Here is a 22809-nt window from a genome sequence, read left to right as displayed (position 1 = left end):
TGAAGACATGCTGGTGTATAGCACAATTTTCCGATAAACTACGCAATAAGGACGGTTACGTGTGTGTGTGTGTGTGCTCCCAAGATTATCTACCGGCAAAGATCTCGTCCTTCTCTTCGTCAGCAGCCGAGTCTTCTTGAGTGGTGCTGTTGAGGTGTTCCCAAGGGCCGGGGCGAGACCCATTCACAGGCCTTCATTGGGACCTGTATGCCTCCTCTTCCTCCTGCGTTTGTTAAGTTTCTCTTAAAGTGGAAAAAACGTCCAAGAAAAAGCGTAGGCCTAAAAAGGATTACGAGGTTTGTGTGTGAACAGACCCTCCTCCTTCTCCTCCTCCTCCTCCTCCTCCTCCTCCTCCTCCTTCTCCTCCTCCTTCTCCTCCTCCATCCCTCCCTCCCTCCCTCTCGCCTCACAGCTGAATGGGAAATGCACTTGAATTTACTACCACCACCACCACTACCACCACCATCACAACTAGCACCACCACCATTACCACGACCACCACCACCATACCATGTGTTTCTTTCTCCTGATCTGTATTTGATTTGTATATGTCTTAGTAACGCTTTCTTTTATCTATGTCTATATTTTCTGTCACCACCACCACCGCTACCATCAGACGGTTTTTTTTTCTACAAATCTGTATATATGTTTCTTAATAACGCTTCATCTTATCTATTTCTCTTTTCCCTGTCAACTACAGTGTCTGTCCATGCGTCTGTCCATGCGAAGTCCCCCAACCTCCACTCCGTTGCAGATCGATACAATTACAGCAATATTCCTTCCCTCCCTCCCCGCCACTTCCCCTCATCACCACCCGAGGCAGCCAGTGGTGCAGGTGGCGTCTGGCAGAAGGCAGGAGGAGGAGGAGGAGGAGGAGGAGGAGATGCGAGGGCAGCGAGTGGCATGAGGGGAGAAGGAAGAGGGTGGCAAAAGAAATGAAGAGGAGGAGGAGGAGGAGGAGGAGGAGGAGGAGGGAGTAAGAACATGAGGGAGGAGTGTTAGGTGGTATTAAGGGGTAAGTAAGACTGGTGGAGGGTGTTGTTTGGTTTCCTCCTCCTCCTCCTCCTCCTCCTCCTCCTCCTCCTCTTCTTCCTCCTTCAAGAACTTACACATAGCCCCACAGCAGCCTTTTTAGGGGCGTGCGGGCGATGCGGGGAAGCTGAGGGGCGACCCTGATGTGTTGCCCTAGTTGGGGGTGTTTACCTTAGTGGATCTCGCGCCGCTCACCTCCCCTCACTCGCCAACCCTTAAAAGTAACCTCTAGGGCTACCTGACCCTGAAAGCTTGCTTCTTTGGGGATTTGGGTGTTTAATAGTGTTTATTCAAAATCCTTCATAATACTAAGTGTTATTTTTTTTATTTCTGCTTTACTTTTTTCCAATTGTGGTACAGTGTGTAGAGGTTATAATTATGTAATGAGTGTAATTGTGAGCAAAATATCTCTAAAAATGTTTTTTTTTTTTTTTTTTTTTACGTTTTATGCATTAAAATAATGTACAAGTGTGAATGAGTTTGAGTCCAAAGGTGATATTGCCGTTGATATTGACTGAAGAAAACGTGTAAGGACAGGTATATATGATTTACAGTCTTGAAGGTCAAAGTGAGACTGACGATAGAGTATAGTTAATAGGAAAGTGTACTCGAGTTGCAATTATTTTTGTTATTTTTTTTTTCATCTGTGATTTTTCCATGATAATGAAACGAAAGTATAGTCACTGAATTCTCTCTTGGATCCAAAATTTCCATCATCTGGCTGAGAATGCAATACTTAAATGACAATCTCTTAAGCTATCTGTTTAATACATTCATTCATGTTGCGGCGCCATTATATCAATCAGTCAATTCCCTGCTGACTTCACAATGGAGAGGCCGAGGCTGGGTGGCTGCGGGGCAATTGGTTGGGCGCAGCTGCACGCCTCCCAATACCTACACTTATAGCTGAGAGTGGTGGTGGAGGTGGTGGTGGTGGTGGTGAAGTGGTCACCAGGGATGCATTGTATTATGATGGTGCAGGGCTCGCTTTCAGACACGACACACGACATCACACTTCGTAAATATTACACCATCCTCATCATCATCATCATCATCACGTTTAGTGTCAATGATATTACTGCGTGGTGATCTCCAGTTTCTGATGGCAGTCTGTCTTTTACAGATCATCAAAGCAATTCTTCTCTATATAATTTTCTCTGTCTTCCCTGCCGTCCTCTGCCATGCCCAAGTTGCCGCATATTGCTCGAATTGTTCTTCAGATACTCTATATATATATATATATATATATATATATATATATATATATATATATATATATATATATATATATATATATATATATATATATATATATATATATATATATATATATATATACATATATATATATATATATATATATATATATATATATATATATATATATATATATATATATATATATATATATATATATATATATATATATATGAACCCAGCGGGAAGTACAGCAGTCATAGGTCGAGTAATCTGCTTCATTCACTTTCACTTTGCTTAGGATTTTCCCTCAGTCACAAGTCTCCTGGTTTACGAAAAATCTTACTAGTTATCAGGTATATAAGGAGGACGCATAAGCGAGATGAAGGGCCAAAGAGTGGAAGTGAATGTAGTTTTCTCTTTTCCTAGCTGTAACTATACCACTAAAGCACATTATTTGCATTGTAATCTATCCTTGCATGTTATCTAAAGTCAAATGCTCACGCAGGATTTGGAATCAAAAGAAATTTCTTAATTTATCAATATTACATGACAACAATTTTTCATTAAGGCTATTGGCATAAAGATAACTAATATTTTACACAACTATGGAATGATCTGATGATATTACTTGATTGCGAAAGATCTTATATGAGATTACTAGTCATTATTTATTTATTTCTTCGGCATAACTTCTAAAGAAACCAGAATTAGTTGCAGTAGAGGAGGCAGGGACGTGACACTTCTCGCTGCGGGCTGATCACACCGTTGGCTTGACGTAAGTGTGACGGGGACAACCTCACGCGGCGGGAGCGGTGCACGTGCATGGTATTGCTGCAACTGTCATTACTTGCACACTGCGCCTATGTTGTCTGCTCATCCTCGGGGGCAACGTGTTATGCAATGTATTCACTTGGATTTGAAGCAACACACGTACAGTCACGGTGAGAAATCAAGTCACCTACAACACTTATAAAATTAGTGTTTTTATCAGTCTTAAGTTTTCTGACCTGTTAAGAATAGATCTGTTGTCTATATAAGACTGGCAGCTGATCAGAGGACTTAGAGATTAAAAAAAAAAAAAAACGCTAAACAATAGTAGGGAGTCCTTTGTATTACGCTGCTTTTGACCATTGAAGTGGCTGCATGATATAAGAAGATAAGAAGATTTCGTGTACTTTGGGAAATGCCTTGCTTGATAAAACGATAGGTATCCTTATCATCCTCTACGTTCCCTGCAGAACAAAGGCCTTCCCTTACCTTCCCCTGCATCTTCGTCTGTTGTTTGGTCACTGTAAGGACGTGAACATCATAGGAGCCTAAATTATTATCTACATTTACATCCTTGCGCTATAAAATCAACTAGCAACACTAAAACCAAATCACCATTGTCACATTGCCATTAGGAATCAAAGTTTTAAATCCATCATTAGCACGTGATGGACGATTCTTCTCACTGCGCCATAAAGATCAGGATTAAGATCAGAAGTGGAAGAAGGTGAGTCCATACCCAGTGGTCGTCTTTCATCTAAGGGACCACCTACAGGGCCGCGCACCCTTCAATGCCCTTCGTGGCTAATATCTAACGCTCCGGCGAGAGTGGGACGGGGATGCATGGGGAGAGGAGGGCAGGGAGAAGTCGGGGGGAAAGGATGGGCATTACTGAAGGTGGAGGGAGGCAGGAAGGGAGGGAGGGAGGGAGAAAGGGAGAAGGCGGTGAAGGTGAAGGAGAGGCAGCATTGCAAGTCCGACACAGAGGGGAACCAAGTCATAAAATCTGCAACTCGCCAGTGTCCTGACTCGTCTCTCCCTACTGAATTTTCGCGATGTCTTACACCTGATTACACGTTATAGGTAATTTGCCTTCTAATGTGGGAAGCGATGCAGGGGCGTGGCTTCTGGTTGTCGCCTCTTGAATAGCAATTTCCTTTTACAGCCGTGGAATACTGGCCGCGAGCACAATGGGGTGTTGCAGTTACGAGCGGCGGCCCCGACCCAGCCTGCATCCCCCTCAGGTAAGGACAATTTGCATGGTTGCGTCTGACGTAGTGTGGCGAGGCGCGGCGCTTTGTTGTGGTGGCGCTGAGAGGAGAGAGGGAGCGATGAAGGCAACAATGAGAGAGAGAGAGAGAGAGAGAGAGAGAGAGAGAGAGAGAGAGAGAGAGAGAGAGAGAGAGAGAGAGAGCGGAGGAGGGGGTTGAGGAGAGTGTTGTCCAAAGAGCTTAGTCTTAATAATGGATTGTTTGTCTACTTATCCATACTCTATTAATGTTTTCTCTTGTAATGACAAAAAGAACGAGAGAGAGAGAGAGAGAGAGAGAGAGAGATTGACATTTGAACCTTTTATTTCATATTCATGTTATGCTATGCGGTATTTTTACTTTATCACTTTAACGTGAGATTAAAGTGACGGGGGAAAATATTTTGCCGGTTTATTATCTTATTTGTCAATCATTTTTTTCTGTTTCTTGTTATCATTCGTCTTTTCTGTTATGCTTTCCTCCTCTCCCTTCCTCTCCTCCAACTTACTGTATAATCACTGGCTCCTTTCTTCCTTCTGTGGGTGAAATTTAATATGAACATCGAAATACAAAACCAGTGGAATCTTGCAGGATAATTATGTGAAGGTATAGGAATTATGAAATATATGATGTTCAATAGATGAAAGCGTGTGGTGTAGTGAAGTTGGGATCTTCATTAGCATCACCACCACCACCACCACCAAGAACAACAACATTACTACATTACATTACTGTTTTCCGCATAATTTTAAGATGATTACTATGTGTGTGTGTGTGTGTGTGTGTGTGTGTGTGTGTGTGTTATCCATGTTTGTATGACTTTATTACCACCACCAACGCCACCACAACCACCACCACCACCACCATGCCACCAGCACCGTCACCACCACCACCACTTCCTTGACTCTCATGTCCACGTGCCTTGCTTGTCTTCCTCTCACTCCCTCTCTCTGGCCTTTCCTGTCGCCGCCGCCACTCAGTCAACACAAACACGCGCACACACTGCTCTTTCTCTTTCCCACTTGCTTATCTTGTCTCTTTCCTTTCCCTCTTCTCTCCTTTATCTTTCCCTCTTCCCTAGTGCCCTCTTCTGCTCTCTTCTCTTTCGTCATTTGTTTCTTTTTCCCCTCCTTTCTGAACCTACACGTCAGCGGAGGTTGGTGTCGAATCCCCGCCAGCCGCCCTGAAGAGGCCGGCTTTTCTCTGCAGCGTCCACCTCTCAATGGTCACCCGACAGGAAAAAATAAAAATCATATCTCTAGTCGGGCAGCAGTTTACGTCTAGGTGCTGGTTGCAAAGCGATAACTCAGTGGTGTATTCAGAGCCGCTTATAAAAGCGAGGGGGGAGGAGGAGGTACAGAGGAGCTCGCCGCGGCCCCCTACCTCCCTCTCTCTTCTCTCCTTCCCAGTATCGCCGCCGCCTTCCTCTCTCCCTCCCACCCTCCCTATCCTTCCTCCCCTCTCTTCTCTCGCCTCCATACTCCCTCCCTCAGGTGGCCAGCGTGGTCAGGCTGCAACGCTCCCGCATCTTCTGTAATCACCTCATTCAGTATTCATTTAGCTGCTGCCATACATCTCCTTAGGGGCAGCGATCAATAGCGAGTGAATCAGTATATCAGGCAGCCTCGACAACCTTGCTTTCTCTGCCCCCACAACCTTCCTTCAACCACCGATGGCCTCTTGTGCAGTCTACTCCACCTCCACCTTTCAATGTTTACACTAAGGTAGATATATTAGGTCCGATCGCCCCCGTGTGATCCTAAGGGAGCGGTGCTGTGAGTCGGCTGTAGCGTTGGGCAGGGCAGGACACAGGGGTGGTGGGAGGAATAGCAGTAAGGGGTCGGTCGGTCACTACCCTCATGTGTCAAATCCTGGGAATAAATCAGCACTTGTTGTGAATGCTTAACCACAGGTGACCCTCTACGCCGCGTCGCTCCGCCGCCGAATAAAGCCACGCCAAAGATAAGGCGACGCTCCATCTGTTACTTGTTTACCGCCTCGCTCCCTCTCGGATTGGCGTGCGGCGTGCCAGCCCGTCACCCTTTATCTCAGGCGGCCTCCCCGTTTTAGAAAGCCCGAGGAGGGAGGATATCACTGTGAGGTAACTACGCGAACTGGTAACTGAGATAAACCACTGTGAATAAGATCGTTTTGGTGTTCAAAGGCGGCTTGGCGCTTCCCACCGCGTCTGCGTCCCTTCCATCTCGGGGACCACTGCTTTCCTGCACCTCACATTCTAATACAAACATCTTTCTCCATTTGATAACCTTCTCTTAAATCACAACACGGTAGCGACTTAAACTAACTGAAACTCCTAAATGTTCATACTAGAAAATAAAATGAGATGGAGTGTGTTTATTTTCATTAGCCAAGTGAGAGCCAGGGAATCGAACGCGTCTGCCTGTGATCCATTGGGCCCTCGCTGGAATAAAAAGACAGAGAGACGTTGATAAACAAGAGTCAATTAAACACAAAGGCTGGCGGGAGGGTGAAGGGGAGACTAAAGAAGGAGCTAAAGGAGGGATAAGGGGGAGCAAGGGGAGGGTTAATAAATTGCCTGATGAGAAATGAGGACCTCGTCGTGAAAACTCGCCGCGTAGCAATTGAAAGGAGATTGAGTCATGGGAGTGTTTTTAGGCCGCATCTACTGTGGGAGTTAAGGATGCTGCCATTACTATAACTATCACTGACATTACTACTTCTATGGGGATACTATCAATGTTACTACTACTACTACTACTACTACTATTAATTATGCTATTGCTTGTGTTTTTTTTTATACTATCATTCTAGTATTACCATTATCACCACCACTCACTGCCACTACTAATGGTGCTACGACTGCTACTACTACTACTACTACTACTACTACTACTACTACTACTATTTTGATTATCATTACCACCTTATACTATTATCGGCATCACCATCACTACTAATGTTATCACCATACGTCACACTTTTATTTCACTCTCAGCATCGTCAGTACCACCCTACTTCACCATCATTCGCTACTGTCATCACTGTTAGTACTGCCATCAGTCTTTTGTTACCATCACCACCACCACCAACACCACTGGCATCACCACAATCAGTTCCTCCGTCACCACCACCATAATCACCACTGCATCTCTTTGTTGACTGCCTCTTCCGGTCGACGTCATCACCACCACCATCGCCGCCGCCGCCGCCGCCGCCTCCTTTCAGCGTTTCAACACTACAGCTCTACTACAAGGGCGCTCACAGTCACTCTTTTTGCTTCATATTCCACCACCACCACCACCTACACTAACACTACTGGTGCTGTTACTACTACAACAAGAACAACAGCAACAACAACAGCAGCAGCAACAGCAACAGAAGCAACAACAACAACAACTACTACTACTACTACTACTACTACTACTACTACTACTACTACTACTACTACTACTACTACTATTACAACAAACCTGCACCATCACACCATCACAACCACCACCACTACCATCACTACACTAAAAATAATTAACAAACCTCACAACCATTAGCCCAGCAATTCTAACACCACCACCATCACCACCACCACCACCACCACCACTACTACTACAAGGGACATACCAACCAGTCACCACCTCCACCACCACCACCACCACCACTTCACCACGCACCTCAGTTATCACCACCTCGCTATCACCAACACGCTCACCCCAGCTTGCTCTCACTGCCTCAAACGTACCTCCTCTGGGTGGTCTGCACCTTGGCGTAGTAAAAGAAGTTTCTAATCAGATTCCAGAGGACGTTTGGTGCCTCCTTACCTGCCCAGTTGTAGATGCAGGTGAGGCGAGTATCAGTAACACTTTCCTCAACTTTATCCAGCTGGAGCCACAATGATTCTTAATTGAGTCAGGAAAGAGACGGAGAGGCAGACAGGAGAGGGTTGAGAGGAAGAAATTTTTCGAGGTTCCTGTGCATGGGTATGTGTAAGGAAAGTCTGTGAGAGAGCGTAAATGTGCGTCAAATGGTAGCACAACGAAGTCTGTGTAATTTACTAGGGTAAGTTATAGGTGTACTGTGTGTTGGAAGGAGAGAGTTGACGGCAAGCAGTTCTTTTAAGTTTCTGTGTATGAGTACTAGTAAGGGAAATCTGGGGCAGTGTAAAAGGAGGTCGACTGGGTATTGCAATCAAGTCTGTGTGCTAAGTTGAGTGTATAGGTGTATGTAGGGTGTGTGCAGAGGGTGTGTAGTGAACCACCCCCCACACATACTTGAAGGTTATGAAGTCTGGAGGTAAGCAGTATTTGTGTGTGTGTGTGTGTGTGTGTGTGTGTGTGTGTGTGTGTGTGTGTGTGTGTGTATCTCCATTGCCATGTCCTCAAAGCTTATTAGCAAGTTTGTTTTTCTTTGCTCTCTCTCTCTCTCTCTCTCTCTCTCTCTCTCTCTCTCTCTCTCTCTCTCTCTCTCTCTCTCTCTCTCTCTCTCTCTCTCTCTCTCTCTCTCTCTCTCTCTCTCAGCTTCCGTCAAAGTTTTTGGTTATACAAATAATGTATCTTAGATTTCACAACTCTAAATAACAAAGGAATAGTAGGAGAGAATTTATTATAGTAGTAGTAGAATAGTAGTAGTAGTAGTAGTAGTAGTAACAGAACTAGCAGTAGTACCACAACCACCACCACCACCATCACCATTACCATCACCACTACACTACATTACACCACTCTCATCATCACCACTGTCACCATCATCACAACTACATGAAAGATTAAACAGACAAGTAACCAAAACCTCAATTTATAGCCAACTAGTCACCACCACCCTCACCACCTGCACCAACACCACCACCACCACCACCACCACCACCACCAGCATTAGTTCTTATCACTAACCTTCACTGTACAAAATGGTATTGTGACTATTAGCAGCACTAACGAACTTGATATATCGTACTCTTCTATTCCTGTAGTAATAGTAGCAGTAGTAATAACAGTAGTGGTAATAGTAGTAGTAGTAGTAGTACCACCACCACCACCACCACCACCACCACCACACAATTTACATGATAAACCCGCTCTCTCGCCTTTCCCCTTCTCGCCACCCTACCTTCTCTAATCTCTCTTTTAAATGCCTCAATAATTCAGTGTTTATATATGCGGCGGTGACTCTTGTGTTGGTGGCTTATGATGGTGGTGGTGGTGGTGTGTGTGTGTGTGTGTGTGTGTGTGTGTGTGTGTGTGTGTGTGTGTTTTGGGGCAGTAGTTTACTTGAGGGATGGTTTTTGTAGGGTGCTCTTCGCTGTCTCCTTCCCTTCATTACTGCTGCAGAGAGAGAGAGAGAGAGAGAGAGAGAGAGAGAATCTCCTAAACTTTTCAGGCGTTCATTTTTTGTACTAGGCTCTTAAATAGTTGTGTATCCTGGACAAGATGAAGACATCCTCCTATTCTCTCCCCATCCTTGTGTGCCCCTGCTCTGAGAGTTAACAAAGGACGACTGTAGTAATAGGACATAATATTATTAGTTTGGTGTATCATATTTTTCTGTCCGGGTTTTACTTCATATTGCGTTACTGATGCTGGTCAAGCGATGCCTTACCTGATTCCATTATGAAAGCTCAGCAGTTCTCTTGACGCTGGTGCCAGAGGTGTGCAGTCAAAGTACAGCAACCATTCATTTCCGCTCTGTTTTGTCTTTTCCTTCAGTCTAAAGTGTTCCGATCTCCTGAGGATCTTGTAAAATGTGATAGGAAGAGTTTTAATTAACCCTTTCACTGCGATATGCAGCAATTCACAGCACTAAAAGCAATGTTTGAAATTTTTTATACACTTTTACAAGAAAGAAGGATATATATATATATATATATATATATATATATATATATATATATATATATATATATATATATATATATATATATATATATATATATATATATATATTATGTAGGAGGGACACTGGCCAAGGGCAACAAAAATCCAATAAATAAAAAAAAAAAAACTGAGATGCCAGTCCCAGAAAAGTGTCCAAAACGGTGTCAAAATTTGAAGAATAAGTGTCTTGAAACCTCCCTCTTGAAGGAATTCAAGTCATAGGAAGATGGAAATACTGAAGCAAGAAGGGAGTTCCAGAGTTTACCATAGAAAGGGATGAATGATTAAGAATAGTGGTTAACTCTTGCATTAGAGAGATGGACAGAATAGGGGTGAGAGAAAGAAGAAAGTCTTGTGTAGCGAGGCTGCGGGAGGATTGGAGGCATAAAGTTAGCAAGATCAGAAGAGCAGTTAACATGAAAATAGCGGTAGAAGACAGCTAGAGATGTAACATTACGGGGATGAGAGAGAGAGACTGAAAACAGTCAGTTAGAGGAGAGGAGTTGAGACGAAAATCTTTTGATTCTATCCCGTCTAGAAGAGCGGTATGAGTGGAACCCCCCCAGACATGTGATGCATACTCCATACATGGTGTGAAATGTTTACTTCTGAAGGGTTGGACGTCTATGAAAAGGCGTGGAAAAGTGCAGGGTGGTATCATCAGCGTAGGAGTGGATAGGACAAGAAGTTTGGTTAAGAAGGTCATTGATGAATATTAAGAAGAGATCGAGTGACAGGACAGAACCCTGAGAAACACCACTGTTAATAGATTTAGGAGAACAGTGACCGTCTACCACAATAGCAATAGAATGGTCAGAAAAGAAACTTGAGATGAAGTTACAGAGAAGATAGAAGACGTAGAAGGGTAGTTTGGAAATCAAAGCTTTGTGCCAGACTCTATCAAAAGCTTTTGATATGTCCAAGGCAACAGCAAAAGTTTCACCAAAATCTCTAAAAGAGGATTACCAAGACCCGATAAGGAAAACCCCCTAGTAAAGTGGCCTTGACGGAACCCATGCTGGCGATCAGATAGAAGGTTGTGAAGTGAGAGATGTTTAAGAATCTTCCTGTTGAGGGTAGATTCAAAAACTTCAGATAGACAGGAAATTAAAGCAATAGGACGGTAGTTTGAGGGATTAGAGCGGTCACCCTTTTTAGGAACAGGCTGAATGTAGGCAAACTTCCAACAAGAAGGAAAGGTAGATGCTGACAGAGTTGAAAGAGTTTGACTAGGCAAGGTGCAATCACGGAGGCACAGTTTCGGAGAACAATAAGAGGGACCCCTTCAGGTCCATAAGCCTTCCGAGGGTTTAGGCCAGCAATGGCATGGAAAACATTGCGAAAAATTTTAATAGGTTGCATGAAGTAGTCAGAGGGTGGAGGAGAGGGAGGAATAAACCCTGAATCGTCCAAGGTAGAGTTTTAAGCAAAGGTTTGAGCGAAGAGTTCAGCTTTAGAGATAGATGTGATAAGGAGTGGTGCCATCTGGTTGAAATAAAGGAGGGAAAGAAAAAGAAGCAAAGTTATTGGAGATATTTTTGGCTAGATGCCAGAAGTCACGAGGGGAGTTAGATCTTGAAAGATTTTGACACTTTCTATTAATGAAGGAGTTTTTGGCTAGTTGGAGAATATATATATATATATATATATATATATATATATATATATATATATATATATATATATATATATATATATATATATATATATATATATATATATATATATATTATCACATCAAAGAATCAAAGAGAGAGGAAAAAAAAACCCAGTAGTAATAAAAAAAAAAAAGATTGCTTGACTTGTGCCCACGACTGTACAAATGAGGTTCAAGATTTGGTATTTCGAGTCCATATATTTCACGGGAGACATGAAGGTAATTCTTTTGTAATTTAAGTGTATGTCCTGGTCTTGAATACCTTTGGACCAAATAGCTTTATGTTCTTGAGTGAAGGTATATCTGTCACTATTTTGAACGCAGTATTCGCGTCAGTCTTCCTGTTTACTTACACTTTGTAATAGAAGACTAAGCTCATCAAATATTATTTTCTCCACGTTCTACTCAAGATTTCCTGCTTGCATTGAGAAACCTTGTGAAATCATCCTTATATTTAGAATTGATCCAATGTGTTTTCCTTGACGTGGCTGCAGCAGCTCACGCCTCTGTATATTGATATAGCATTTAACAAACAGTTCTCCCAGCGTGTGTTTTATGTTACTCATGTTTATTCAGAAGCGACCGAGTTATGACTCCACGTTTGGCTTTCTAGATCCTCAGAAGATGAAACAAAGCGACACTTCTTAAAACTCAGAAATTCTGGAATATTTGGGCCCTATGAAAGCTGATGAATTACTTCAAACTCGAACAGAAAGGGTCCACTTGTCGTGATATGTGGCTTCAGCTGTTTTATTACTTAATGAGATATCACATTCTTGGAAATTATCTTTCTTCGTGTGTGTGTGTGTGTGTGTGTGTGTGTGTGTGTGTGTGTGTGTGTGTCCTGTCCCTACCCACCCATCATCCCCATCCCTCCCATTAAAGGAAGGGGTGAGTAATGATAATGACAGTCATCAGCGTGACATATGAAGGGACTTTTCCTTACACTGAATACCCGAGAGGACCGCGAGTCGCCTCTCAACCCGCCAGGCACATACTGTAGATAATTTGGGCCAGTATTCTGAAACGCTATACTTTCTCACCACGACTATCTTGAAAGGCCATAGAAGTGATTAGGTGGATTCTCAAGGTCTTTTTTCCTATTAATAATCTAGAAATCTTATCAATCTACTACTATAACAGTAAAAATCACCTTAAAAACGCGTGTAGCTTCAACTAGAACCTTTAAAATGTAGTCAGTGCGCGGCGGAGGAGCGCTTCACAATGTGGTTCTCGGTGTTGAGAGGCGTGCTGACTGCCACAAGTGGGTCTGGGGACTGTATTCTGAAATGCCTTGGCGCTTAACCTCAACAGCTTCCAACAGGCTTTAGAGGAAGTTCAAGGGCTTCCCAAGGATCTTAACATGTTTCTAGTGATAGTTTAAGAAGTTTAACAAGGATCGGCAGTCGGCAATAGGAAGAAACACCCATGAGAACCTGACTAATCATCTTTGTGGCCTTTGGAAATAGTGGTAATGAGAGTAAATCAAAGCATATTTTTTTATAGGAGAGAGAACCTGAGGAGTACGTACATAGTTACATTCTTGAGGTTGAGTTACCTAAAGGCAGGTCAGCTCCACCCGCTCATTGATCCCAGTAAAGCCTCTATGACGCACGTGGCCACCTGCTCTCCTTGTGAAGACGTGTGTGCCTTAGTATCCAAAGCGGTCAGGGCCAGGCACTCTGGCAGGATTTTTAATTCCGTAGAGAGTTTTGCGCGTAAAGCATTGAAGCAACTCTCGGTCACGCTGCAAGTTCCTGGTATTTCGTAAAAGTTAACTCTTTTTTTTCTGCACGATTATGGCGCCTTTTGAGTGTTCCGCACGTCTTAGCGTTTTTATTCTCCAAATCGAATAGATTTATGCCAAAGACTGCATGGTGAATGTAAAAGAGAGAGAGTTAAAAGACCCGCCAGATGACGCACCATTTAGGGAAGAATTATTAATCTTCACTCCTCATACAAGGAGTTTCACTGGGAGAGCAACAGACGGAAAGAGCTGTTATATCAAGGATTAATATTGGCAAATGTCACATAAAAAGACACTGCAGTAGTTAGTTCATGCATTTCATAAACAACTACGATATTTCATTACTATCAAAACCATCAGAATTTCACTCACGACGGTAAAAATAACTTAATTCACTGACTTTCACTGCCTCTGGTCTGTCTTATCCTCTTCACTGCCTCTGCTCTGTCTTATCCTCTAGTCCTCCAGCCTCTCGCGTCCCGTGCATCGCTGAGCCTCCTGGCCTGGGATGCCTGACGGGTGACTTGCATGTGAGTAATTCTCTTATTGAACACTCTCTGCATACGTCAGCAGAGGCAAGCTGTACCAAGAATATTACAATAGGCTGGGCCGTGACGTTGCTGCGGCGCGTGTAGGTCTGTCTGTTCAGGGGAAGTGAATCCCTGAAACATGTGCTGGTGCTTCGTCTCTTCCGCATTGCTAACAAGAGCCAGCCAGGCAGATCACACTCGTGTCTTCGCCCTCATGTCATCCACGTTGTGTGTATCATTCCACATGCTTTATATTCTATTGCGTGAGTAATACACATTTCTTTGGTGCATTTCTTTGGGTGTTTTGTGTTTGGGTGACAAGTGGAGGCCGTGACAAATTGCCGCCTTGAATCGCGTCACTGGCGCCTCGCAGTGCACCGCCTCGCTCGCCGCTGCCATTCACGAGACCCTACACGTAAATAGCCAAGCCCCCCCCCTCCCCGCCCCCATCCTCCTCATGTCCCCCCAGATCCGAACTACCCCAGTAGTAAAGCCTCCCCAGGCCGTATTTGAATCAAAATATACGATTAAGGAGGCTGAAAGGAAATTATTCAGACATCTATTCATCATATATTTAGCGCCGGCTTCCGAGGGTTTGAGGTGAGGTGAAGGTGAGACTGATATGCATTCTCACGCTGCCTGACATTCACTCTTCCCTTGTGGACTCTCCCTCTGATGATATCTGTGCCTTTTCTACTCTCTCTCTCTCCCTCTCTATCCTTCTCCTCCCAAAGCTCTACCATCACCCTTCTCCGTGTCATTCTCCTTTCCTCCTCCTCCACCACACCCTCTCCGCATTCCTCCTTGTACTTCATCTGTTCCTCCTCTCCCTTGCTCTCCCTTCCTCCCCTGACCCCCGGGACACACGATACAGTGACGCACCTCCAGTCCAGGACACTAATTGGGCCTCTTCTTTATCTCCTGACTTATGGAGGCGAGGTGACTTGCTTCTCCGTGGCCATCCCTTCCTACCAATAGTCCTCCACTCCCGCCCTCCAGCGCCATGTCATGTGGCTCTTCTTCCCCGTGTCTGCTGATCCCCTTCCTTCACTCCGTATACGTGTATCGGTCCTAAATAGATTGCTAGTTGTTATTATGTGGTTAGTCTGGGGTTCTTTAAATGCAATATCGTTACTGCATATGATTCTTAACCCTTTCCCTGGCCTACTCTGGCGGGTCCTCTTCCTCACATGTACAAAGCCACCTTCCTTCGCTTCATATATGTAAATTTTTCCTTAGAAGATTGGTGCTTACATTTTCATAGTCTTGTGTTCTTTAAGTACACCACCGTTACCATATAAGATTCTTAACCCTTTCTCCGCCCTACGCTGTCCTACCCTGCCCAGCTCGGCCCTACTCGCACTACATTACCTTGCTCTGCCGTGCGTTGCCGTGCTCCCACTCACTCACAGCCCGCGTCACAATATTTAGCTGAGCGTTATTAATGATTTAAGCGGTGATCTGGACTTTCTGCCCGGATCCCCTCTCCCCCCACCCTCCCTTTCCCTCTCTCCCTTCACCTGCATATCCTTCTTTCACGCATGTCCTAAAGAGAGCAGAGGCCTTAGTGACAGCAGCCCATCCTTCAGAGGCCGCCTTAAACCCATCGCCTGGCCTGGCCTCGGCGGCTCATGTGACGTCTGGCTTAGTGTGAAGGGGATTAACATAGGGAAAGGAATGCTGCAGCGAATGTGGAATTCATGCACTTGTAAGGCAATGGCATGTTGTACTAGAAAGTCCTGATTTTTTTTTTTCGTTTTTTTATTTTTTTATTTTTTTTTTTTTGTCTTTTTTTTGGGGGGGGGGATGTATACGTAAAGAAGGTTGACAGAGCTATAAAAAAAAAAAAAAACTATAAGGAAGTTAGAATAAAGAAAAATCCAATTACTGTTTCAGTGAAAAACAATAGAAAACGGCTGCTTAAATAGGAAAACATAAACATTGCATTCCATGTTTAAAGGAAATTAAATGTGATTATGATCGTACATTTTAGATGGTCTGTATGACTTTCTGGTTGGACGTTCGTACACATTTAAATAGTGACAAAAAAAAAATAGTTCCTTCTTTGAATTAATCTTTAAGGTACGATTACTTAAACATGCTGAAAATATGTGAAAAAAAAAATGAGGTATTGTAAACATGTGTCCGAAAAAAATATATGTGATGAATGTATGTCAAAGGCCTGTATCCTGGATCGTTTTTTGTTCTCTTAGGAAGTAGTTTCAGAGGTTCTAGAGATGATTAGTCCGGTTTTTTGTGGGTATTTCTCTGCTGGTGATGCAGAATCCATGTTAAACTATGGCTGAAATATCACAAATACCTTCAAAATCTCTCTAACTTCTAGGCTGTTAAAAGTAGCCAGGAGTTGTCGGGACGTTTGAGAATATGACTACGGTCAAATGAAAACCCAAGTCACATGTCATAAATCAAGAAGACATGACTTTGTTGAGCCTCTTTACATTCTTTCCCTTCTTTCCCTCCCCTTGGCCTGCAGGATGACTTGTTGCACGGCGGGTACCTGACGCACGGGAGAAAATATTATGACGCGCATTGTACCCCGTGACACCCTCCCCGCCTCCTAATGCGCTCAGAGGTGCACAATAATGGTACAGTCATGCTCAATAGCAGAATAAGGCACCTCACTCATTGCCAGTGTGTTGCCAGTGTGTTTAGAGCCTTTCCCTTATCTTCATTCCTATGATTTGTAAAGTTTATAAATTAATTAAACAGAATTATAGAATAGAAATTATGAACGGAAATAGGTACGTATATTTTATATAGGGACTTCTACGTGGAGGTCTGATGGCTTCTTTGTTTAGCATTTTTCCTCTATATGAATGAACTCTTCTGATTTGCTAAGGAGTTATCAGTTAATTAGACAATGATGGGGATGATAAATGAATATAGGCAGGCATGCTTTACACAGTGATTGCCACATGTAGGGCTGTTGGTTTCCTGCAACTTCCCTTTTTGTCACGTTCTTAATTGTCAGTTTTCGTTACTAGATAGTCGGCAGATTAGACGACGTTAGATTGAAAGAAAACAAAAACCAATGGAATTTTATTGAGCAAATTACCAATAGACTCCTAACAGCGACAGAGCATCATTACTCTACCTTCATTCTTTTCTCTCCCTCCTTCCCGTTCCCTTCCCCTCCGCCCCTCGCTGTGCCGCGTCACATACACTACACTTCCCTTCTCTCCCTCACACTCTTTCACTCGCTCCGTTTTCTCTCACGCTGCTATTTCCTCTAATCTCCGCCTCACTAAGTCTCGCCCGTGCCGCCTCTGTCTTCTTGCGTTGCTCGTTGGATTCGTGGTTAAGTAAAGTTTGTAGTTTTGGTTACTTGAGGTGATCCACTTAGTGATAGGCAATGTCAACAATATCATGGAAAAAAAGGAAAGAAGAAAAGAAAGAAGAAGAGTAAAAAGGGAGAGAAAAAAAAAAATCTTCGGTGTAAATAGGAAACTTACAGATAAATGGCTGGTTTCAGGATTATAAGACAATTAGAATTACATGTAACTATTAACAGAAAGAAAAGTACCTAAAAGTTCTCCTCATAGATAACTTGTATTGTAGATACAACTTAAAAGAAATATCTATGGTGAAAATAAAGAGTTTGTACAATAATGAATAGCCATCTCGAAATTGTCTCAAGGACATAGAAATGGCATCCTTCAGTTTATGAGAGAGAGAGAGAGAGAGAGAGAGAGAGAGAGAGAGAGAGAGAGAGAGAGAGAGAGAGAGAGAGAGAGAGAGAGAGAGAGAATGAATATGATACACTTAACAGTTTTCCTCATAGTAACTCATGTAGAAGATAACATGAATATTCATGACGTACTTACGGAAGACTCAGAGATGAATGTCTGATGCCAAGCTAGGATACTGTGGTTGGAATAGAGCAAGTAGTAGATTCACCAGCGTGCTTCAAGTCTTCCTTCTGGTTCCCGCAGCGTTCTTTTTAATCATTACATTCAATCAGATAAATTTTTTGTAATGAAGACGAAAGTTTGTTAGTCCTCCCTATACGTCCAATACTCGGGGGCAGTACGTTGGGTAATTAGAGAGAGAAAAGATTTAGGGATTCCTGGGAGACGAAAGGGAAGGATCACGTCACATAGATAAGGGATATATAGAATGGAAATGTGTTAATCGGATTCCAGTAATATTGGTATTCTTGTGTTTTCCCTTTAGTTGGTTTTATTTGTTCCAGCGCACGCTCTATTACACACACACACACACACACACACACACACACACACACACACACACACACACACACACACACACACACACACACACACACACACACACACACACTAACACACTAACACACGTTTATTTTCTAGTACTCATAAAGATTTCACTCCAGAATACAATTGACATCATTATGAAGTAACATTAAACATAAATGCGTGTGGGTGCGCGCGAGCACTCTTCTAGCTACTCTCCCATACTTGAATTGCACCAATTATCAAAACCTCGTTACGGTGTTACTATTACTGTTTTCGGATATTATGTATAAATAAAAAGTCACATGAAACTTCTTTACAGTGATATTGATGAGAATGAGGGCAGTAGTAGTAGTAGTAGTAGTAGTAGTAGTAGTAGTAGTAGTAGTAGTAGTAGTAGTAGTGACGATAATGATAATAATAATAATAACTAACAGTAATTTTAATTAGATCAGAAAGCAGTTTATGGCAGAAAAGAATGAGAGAGAGAGAGAGAGAGAGAGAGAGAGAGAGAGAGAGAGAGAGAGAGAGAGAGAGAGAGAGAGAGAGAGAGAGAGAGAGAGAGAGAGAGAGAGAGAGAGAGAAATAAATACGAGACAGTGAAAGAGAAAGAGAGAATAAGGACGAGGGGGGAGAGGGGGTCCTGCTGACTGCCGACACTCCATCATACACACTCACACTAAGCCTGGAGGTTTCCCAGACCATTGCACGATCACACCATAATGCAACTGTGGCCAAGACGCAGCACCACCATCGCCTGCACGCCCTACACCACCTACACCATCATAACACCCTTAAATTCCCCTGAACACCCGGTAAAGTTCACCCTATAGAAGGTGCACTAATAGGCTTACATCACTAGTCGAGGCTTCAGAGTGGATTAGAAGGGAGTAAGAGAGAATAGGGAGGTTTAAATAAGCACATTAATAGTTGGCTTGACGCTGGTAACTCTGCATCATTATTCAAGTCTCATTGGTTGCATTCTGGTCGGTCCTCGAGGGCGCACAGGGCGGTGCTTCGGGCCATCACTCACCCTCCGTAATGGTTGTTAGCTGCCGGCCTAGGGGGTGACGCGGTGCCCTACTCCTCCTCCCCCTCCCATTCCTCCATCTCCTTCCGCATGCAGTTCCCGTCATCCTCGTGTCTCCGCGGCGCCTTGCAAGCTCACGGTGCCTTGTCACGGCCGCGCCCAGCCTGAGAGGTATTCCGTAAGCAGCATCACGGTCTGCACTGCGAGGATGAGATGTGGGGAAGTCAAAGGACGCCGCGCTTGTTGGCAACGAGACCTCTCTAAAATTGAAACCTTAATCATTAGTAGTGTGACTGTCAGTGTTGCCGCCTGACGCCTCGTGCTATATTGCCCTATCATATGTAACGCTTACGTGAAACGGGTGAAAGTTATAGCTAGTTCGTATTTTGAAATAATCCTCTTTCCATCATCCCTTGGTCTAGAGATCGTATCCTCGGTGTAGGCCGCAGGATAAACACCAAGGAAACAGGCTAACTGGTGGCCGCGTGTGCAATTGAGCGGAGGGGCGGCTCAAGTTTCCCGGACGAGGGGGGGACGCCAATGCAGGTGCCTATAAATCAGCTCAACCTGGCATTCAGCCGCGACCTTTTCATGCGACTCCATACATGTGTCCTAATTGTTCGCTGAGGTAGTTTTGTGGCAAGATGGACGGCCGGGCTGGTCTCCCCCACTCTCTGTGACAGGCAGCGGCGGCCCAATGCACCTCTGGGAGCCACCCTGAAGCACCGCGACGGAAGCCTGACGTATAGGACACCTGAACACCACTCAGGTCTTCCATTATGAGTCTAACACCTGGGACGCGTGCATAGCTGTTCAGGATAAAAAAGATTCCTTCAGGTTCTTAGTGATTTAGTGTGAAGTATTTCTTGGTGTTAAAATATTCTCAAGGATTTTTATCTATTTTTTTTTTTTTCTCCCATGGTGGTGCAGCTGACATCCTTACCGCGATCCTCTTCACCTCATCTCGTTTTCTGCCTCACTTCCCATTCCATATCCTCTTACTTTTCATCATATCCTTTGCATAATCTTGGCTAATACACCACCTCGTTCTCTCTCTCCCTCCTCCTCCTCCTCCTCGTCACTCAGTACAAGACCCCCACCACGCGATCCACCTGCACACACTTACCCTTCTCCCCCCCAACCCACTACTTCAATCAGGTTTTTGCATGCCATCACACGGGCTTCATGTTTCGCCGGAATGTGATTAAAAGCCAACACGCCACATGCACCAATTACTTTTTTTACACAGTCTGACGCGAGTTTCAGTCCATCATTCACCTCGACGCACGGCTGAGGTTTCCCGGCGGTTTATCGGTGGTTTCTCGGTTTATTCAGCTCCCCTGGGCGGTACTGAGGGGCACCTTTGCTTAAATGGCGTGGAAGTATATATCAGGTTGCCCTTGGGTGCGTTGAGGCGGTAGTGTGAATGCAATGTTTTCCTGGCTATCTTGTTCCTCGTGGAGTGATTACGTGTAACAATCTCACGCTGCGCTGGTGACGTGCATGGCTGCCTGGCTGGCTGGCTGGCTGGCTGGTTGACTGACTGACTGGCTGGCTGGCTGTCTAGCTGGCTGGCTGGCTCAGTGGCTGGCTGACTGGATGGATGGATGGATGGGTATGTGGGTGAGTGGCTCTCTGGCTGGCTGGCTGGCTGGCTGACTGACTGGCTGATTGGATGACTGGTTGGCTGAGTGGTTGGCAGGTTGCCTGACTAGTTGGCTGGCTGATTGGTTGACTGGCTGGCTGGCTGGCTGAGTGGCTTGCTGGCTGAGTGGCAGGTTGGCTGGCTGGCTGGCTGGCTGAGTGGCTTGCTGGCTGAGTGGCAGGTTGGCTGGCTGGCTGGCTGACTGACTGGGTGGCTGACTGGCTGGGTGGCTGGCTGACTGGCTGGGTGGCTGGCTGGTTGGTTGGCGGGCGGGCTGGTTGTATCACTACTAGCCTTGCAACACAGCTGATACAATCTACACTCATAGCCTCTCGCCTCATCGATCCAGCCTTGGCCGGTGCGATTAGTGACGGGATGCTGCGGGAGATGGAGCAGAGGAAGGGTCTGCACTGATCATCTTTATTACTCTCTCCATCACCTGCGCTGCCATTTACCGAGACTGATGAGTGTGTTTAGTGCGTCTTTATTTTTTTCCTTTTTTTTTAATATCTCTCTCTCTCTCTCTCTCTCTCTCTCTCTCTCTCTCTCTCTCTCTCTCTCTCTCTCTCCTCTCTCTCTCTCTCTCTCTCTCTCTCTCTCTCTCTCTCTCTCTCTCTCTCTCTCTCTCTCTCTCGTCTCCCACACTGATCAACATTCATAACGCGGTCTTCTTAAAATGCACTCAATGCGAGAACGATTAACATGAGACGAAAAAAAAGGGGGAACGGAAAAAAAGAGAGAGAGGGGAGCGACTAAGAGAGAGAGAGAGAGAGAGAGAGAGAGAGAGAGAGAGAGAGAGAGAGAGAGAGAGAGACTAGAATCACAACGCGTAACCTTATACAAGCCCATATTCTGAAACGCTTCGCAATCTCACCACGACACCACGAGCGTTTTCAAAAGGCCACATAGATGAATAAGCAGGTTTTTTTACAGTGTTTCTTCTGTTAATAACATAAAAATCTGCCACTAAGACCGTAAAACCCTCCTCGAAAACATGTATAACTTCAACTAGAGCGTTTTGAATGTAGTGGAGGTGCAGTGTCGAGGTGTTTTATAATAATGGTCTTATTTGTACACTATTGCAGTTGAGAATCGGCTCGGGAGATGGCGCTGGCCTCGTCGTGTCGTGGAGCAGCGCCGAGGCACGACTAAAGGCGGACAACCGGAGCATTGTTGCAATTATTTATGACACCAGCAGGGGCGTCCATTTAGCGGCTTTTTTCTGCCGTTTCTTTAGCGGGCGGGGAGCGGAGGGAGTGATGGATGGCATGTTAATACGCTTATGATGATGCTACTGCGTCCTCGCCCCTTCTCGTCTCCTCTGTCCTCCCCACCACCTTCTTCTTCTCCCCAACGTCTTTGCTTGACATCAGAAGTGTTGTCAACATTTCCTTCTTGAAAACTTTCCTTGTCCGCTTCCCCCCCCCCTCTCTCTCTCTCTCTCTCTCTCTCTCTCTCTCTCTCTCTCTCTCTCTCTCTCTCTCTCTCTCTCTCTCTCTCTCTCTCTCTCTCTCTCTCTCCACATTCATTCTTTTCTGCCTCCTTCCTTAGTTACTCGGTCTACTCTCTCCCTCCATTCTTCCTTTTTCCTCTTCTTCCTTCCATATCCTTAATTGCTCCCCGCTCTCTTTCCCACCACCTGCTTAACACTGCAAGACATTCTGGCGTTCTTTCCCTCAGTACCTTCCTGCTTAGTGCCACTCCTTCGCTTTTTTTCTCACCTATAACTACTGTTCTTCTCCTACCAGTTAGCAGTCACGTCTTTCCAATATTCTCGCTTCTTTTAAAATCTTCCTGCTCTTCCTAGTCTTTATTTTTTCCTCTTTTTTCTCTCTTCCTCTTCCTCATTGTTTCTCCTCTTCCTTCCCGTAATCT

The 22809-nt window shown here is 44.5% G+C and overlaps 1 long non-coding RNA gene across 1 annotated transcript in view; it reads left to right on the top strand.

The window, feature by feature from the left end:
- LOC135114243 (uncharacterized) overlaps positions 1-22354 on the top strand; it is an 83979-nt gene extending 61625 nt beyond the window's left edge. The window contains exons 2-3 of the long non-coding RNA XR_010275466.1: positions 4166-4244; positions 22020-22354. This is a non-coding gene — a long non-coding RNA (uncharacterized LOC135114243). The remainder of the gene's footprint in view (positions 1-4165; positions 4245-22019) is intronic.
- The last annotated feature ends 455 nt before the right edge of the window (positions 22355-22809 follow it).

The sequence above is a fragment of the Scylla paramamosain genome, chromosome 27, assembly GCF_035594125.1.
Source record: "Scylla paramamosain isolate STU-SP2022 chromosome 27, ASM3559412v1, whole genome shotgun sequence".
Taxonomy (NCBI): Eukaryota; Metazoa; Arthropoda; class Malacostraca; order Decapoda; family Portunidae; genus Scylla; species Scylla paramamosain.
The sequence above is the reverse complement of the archived record's forward strand: the minus strand, read 5'-3'. Positions and strand labels throughout refer to the sequence as shown.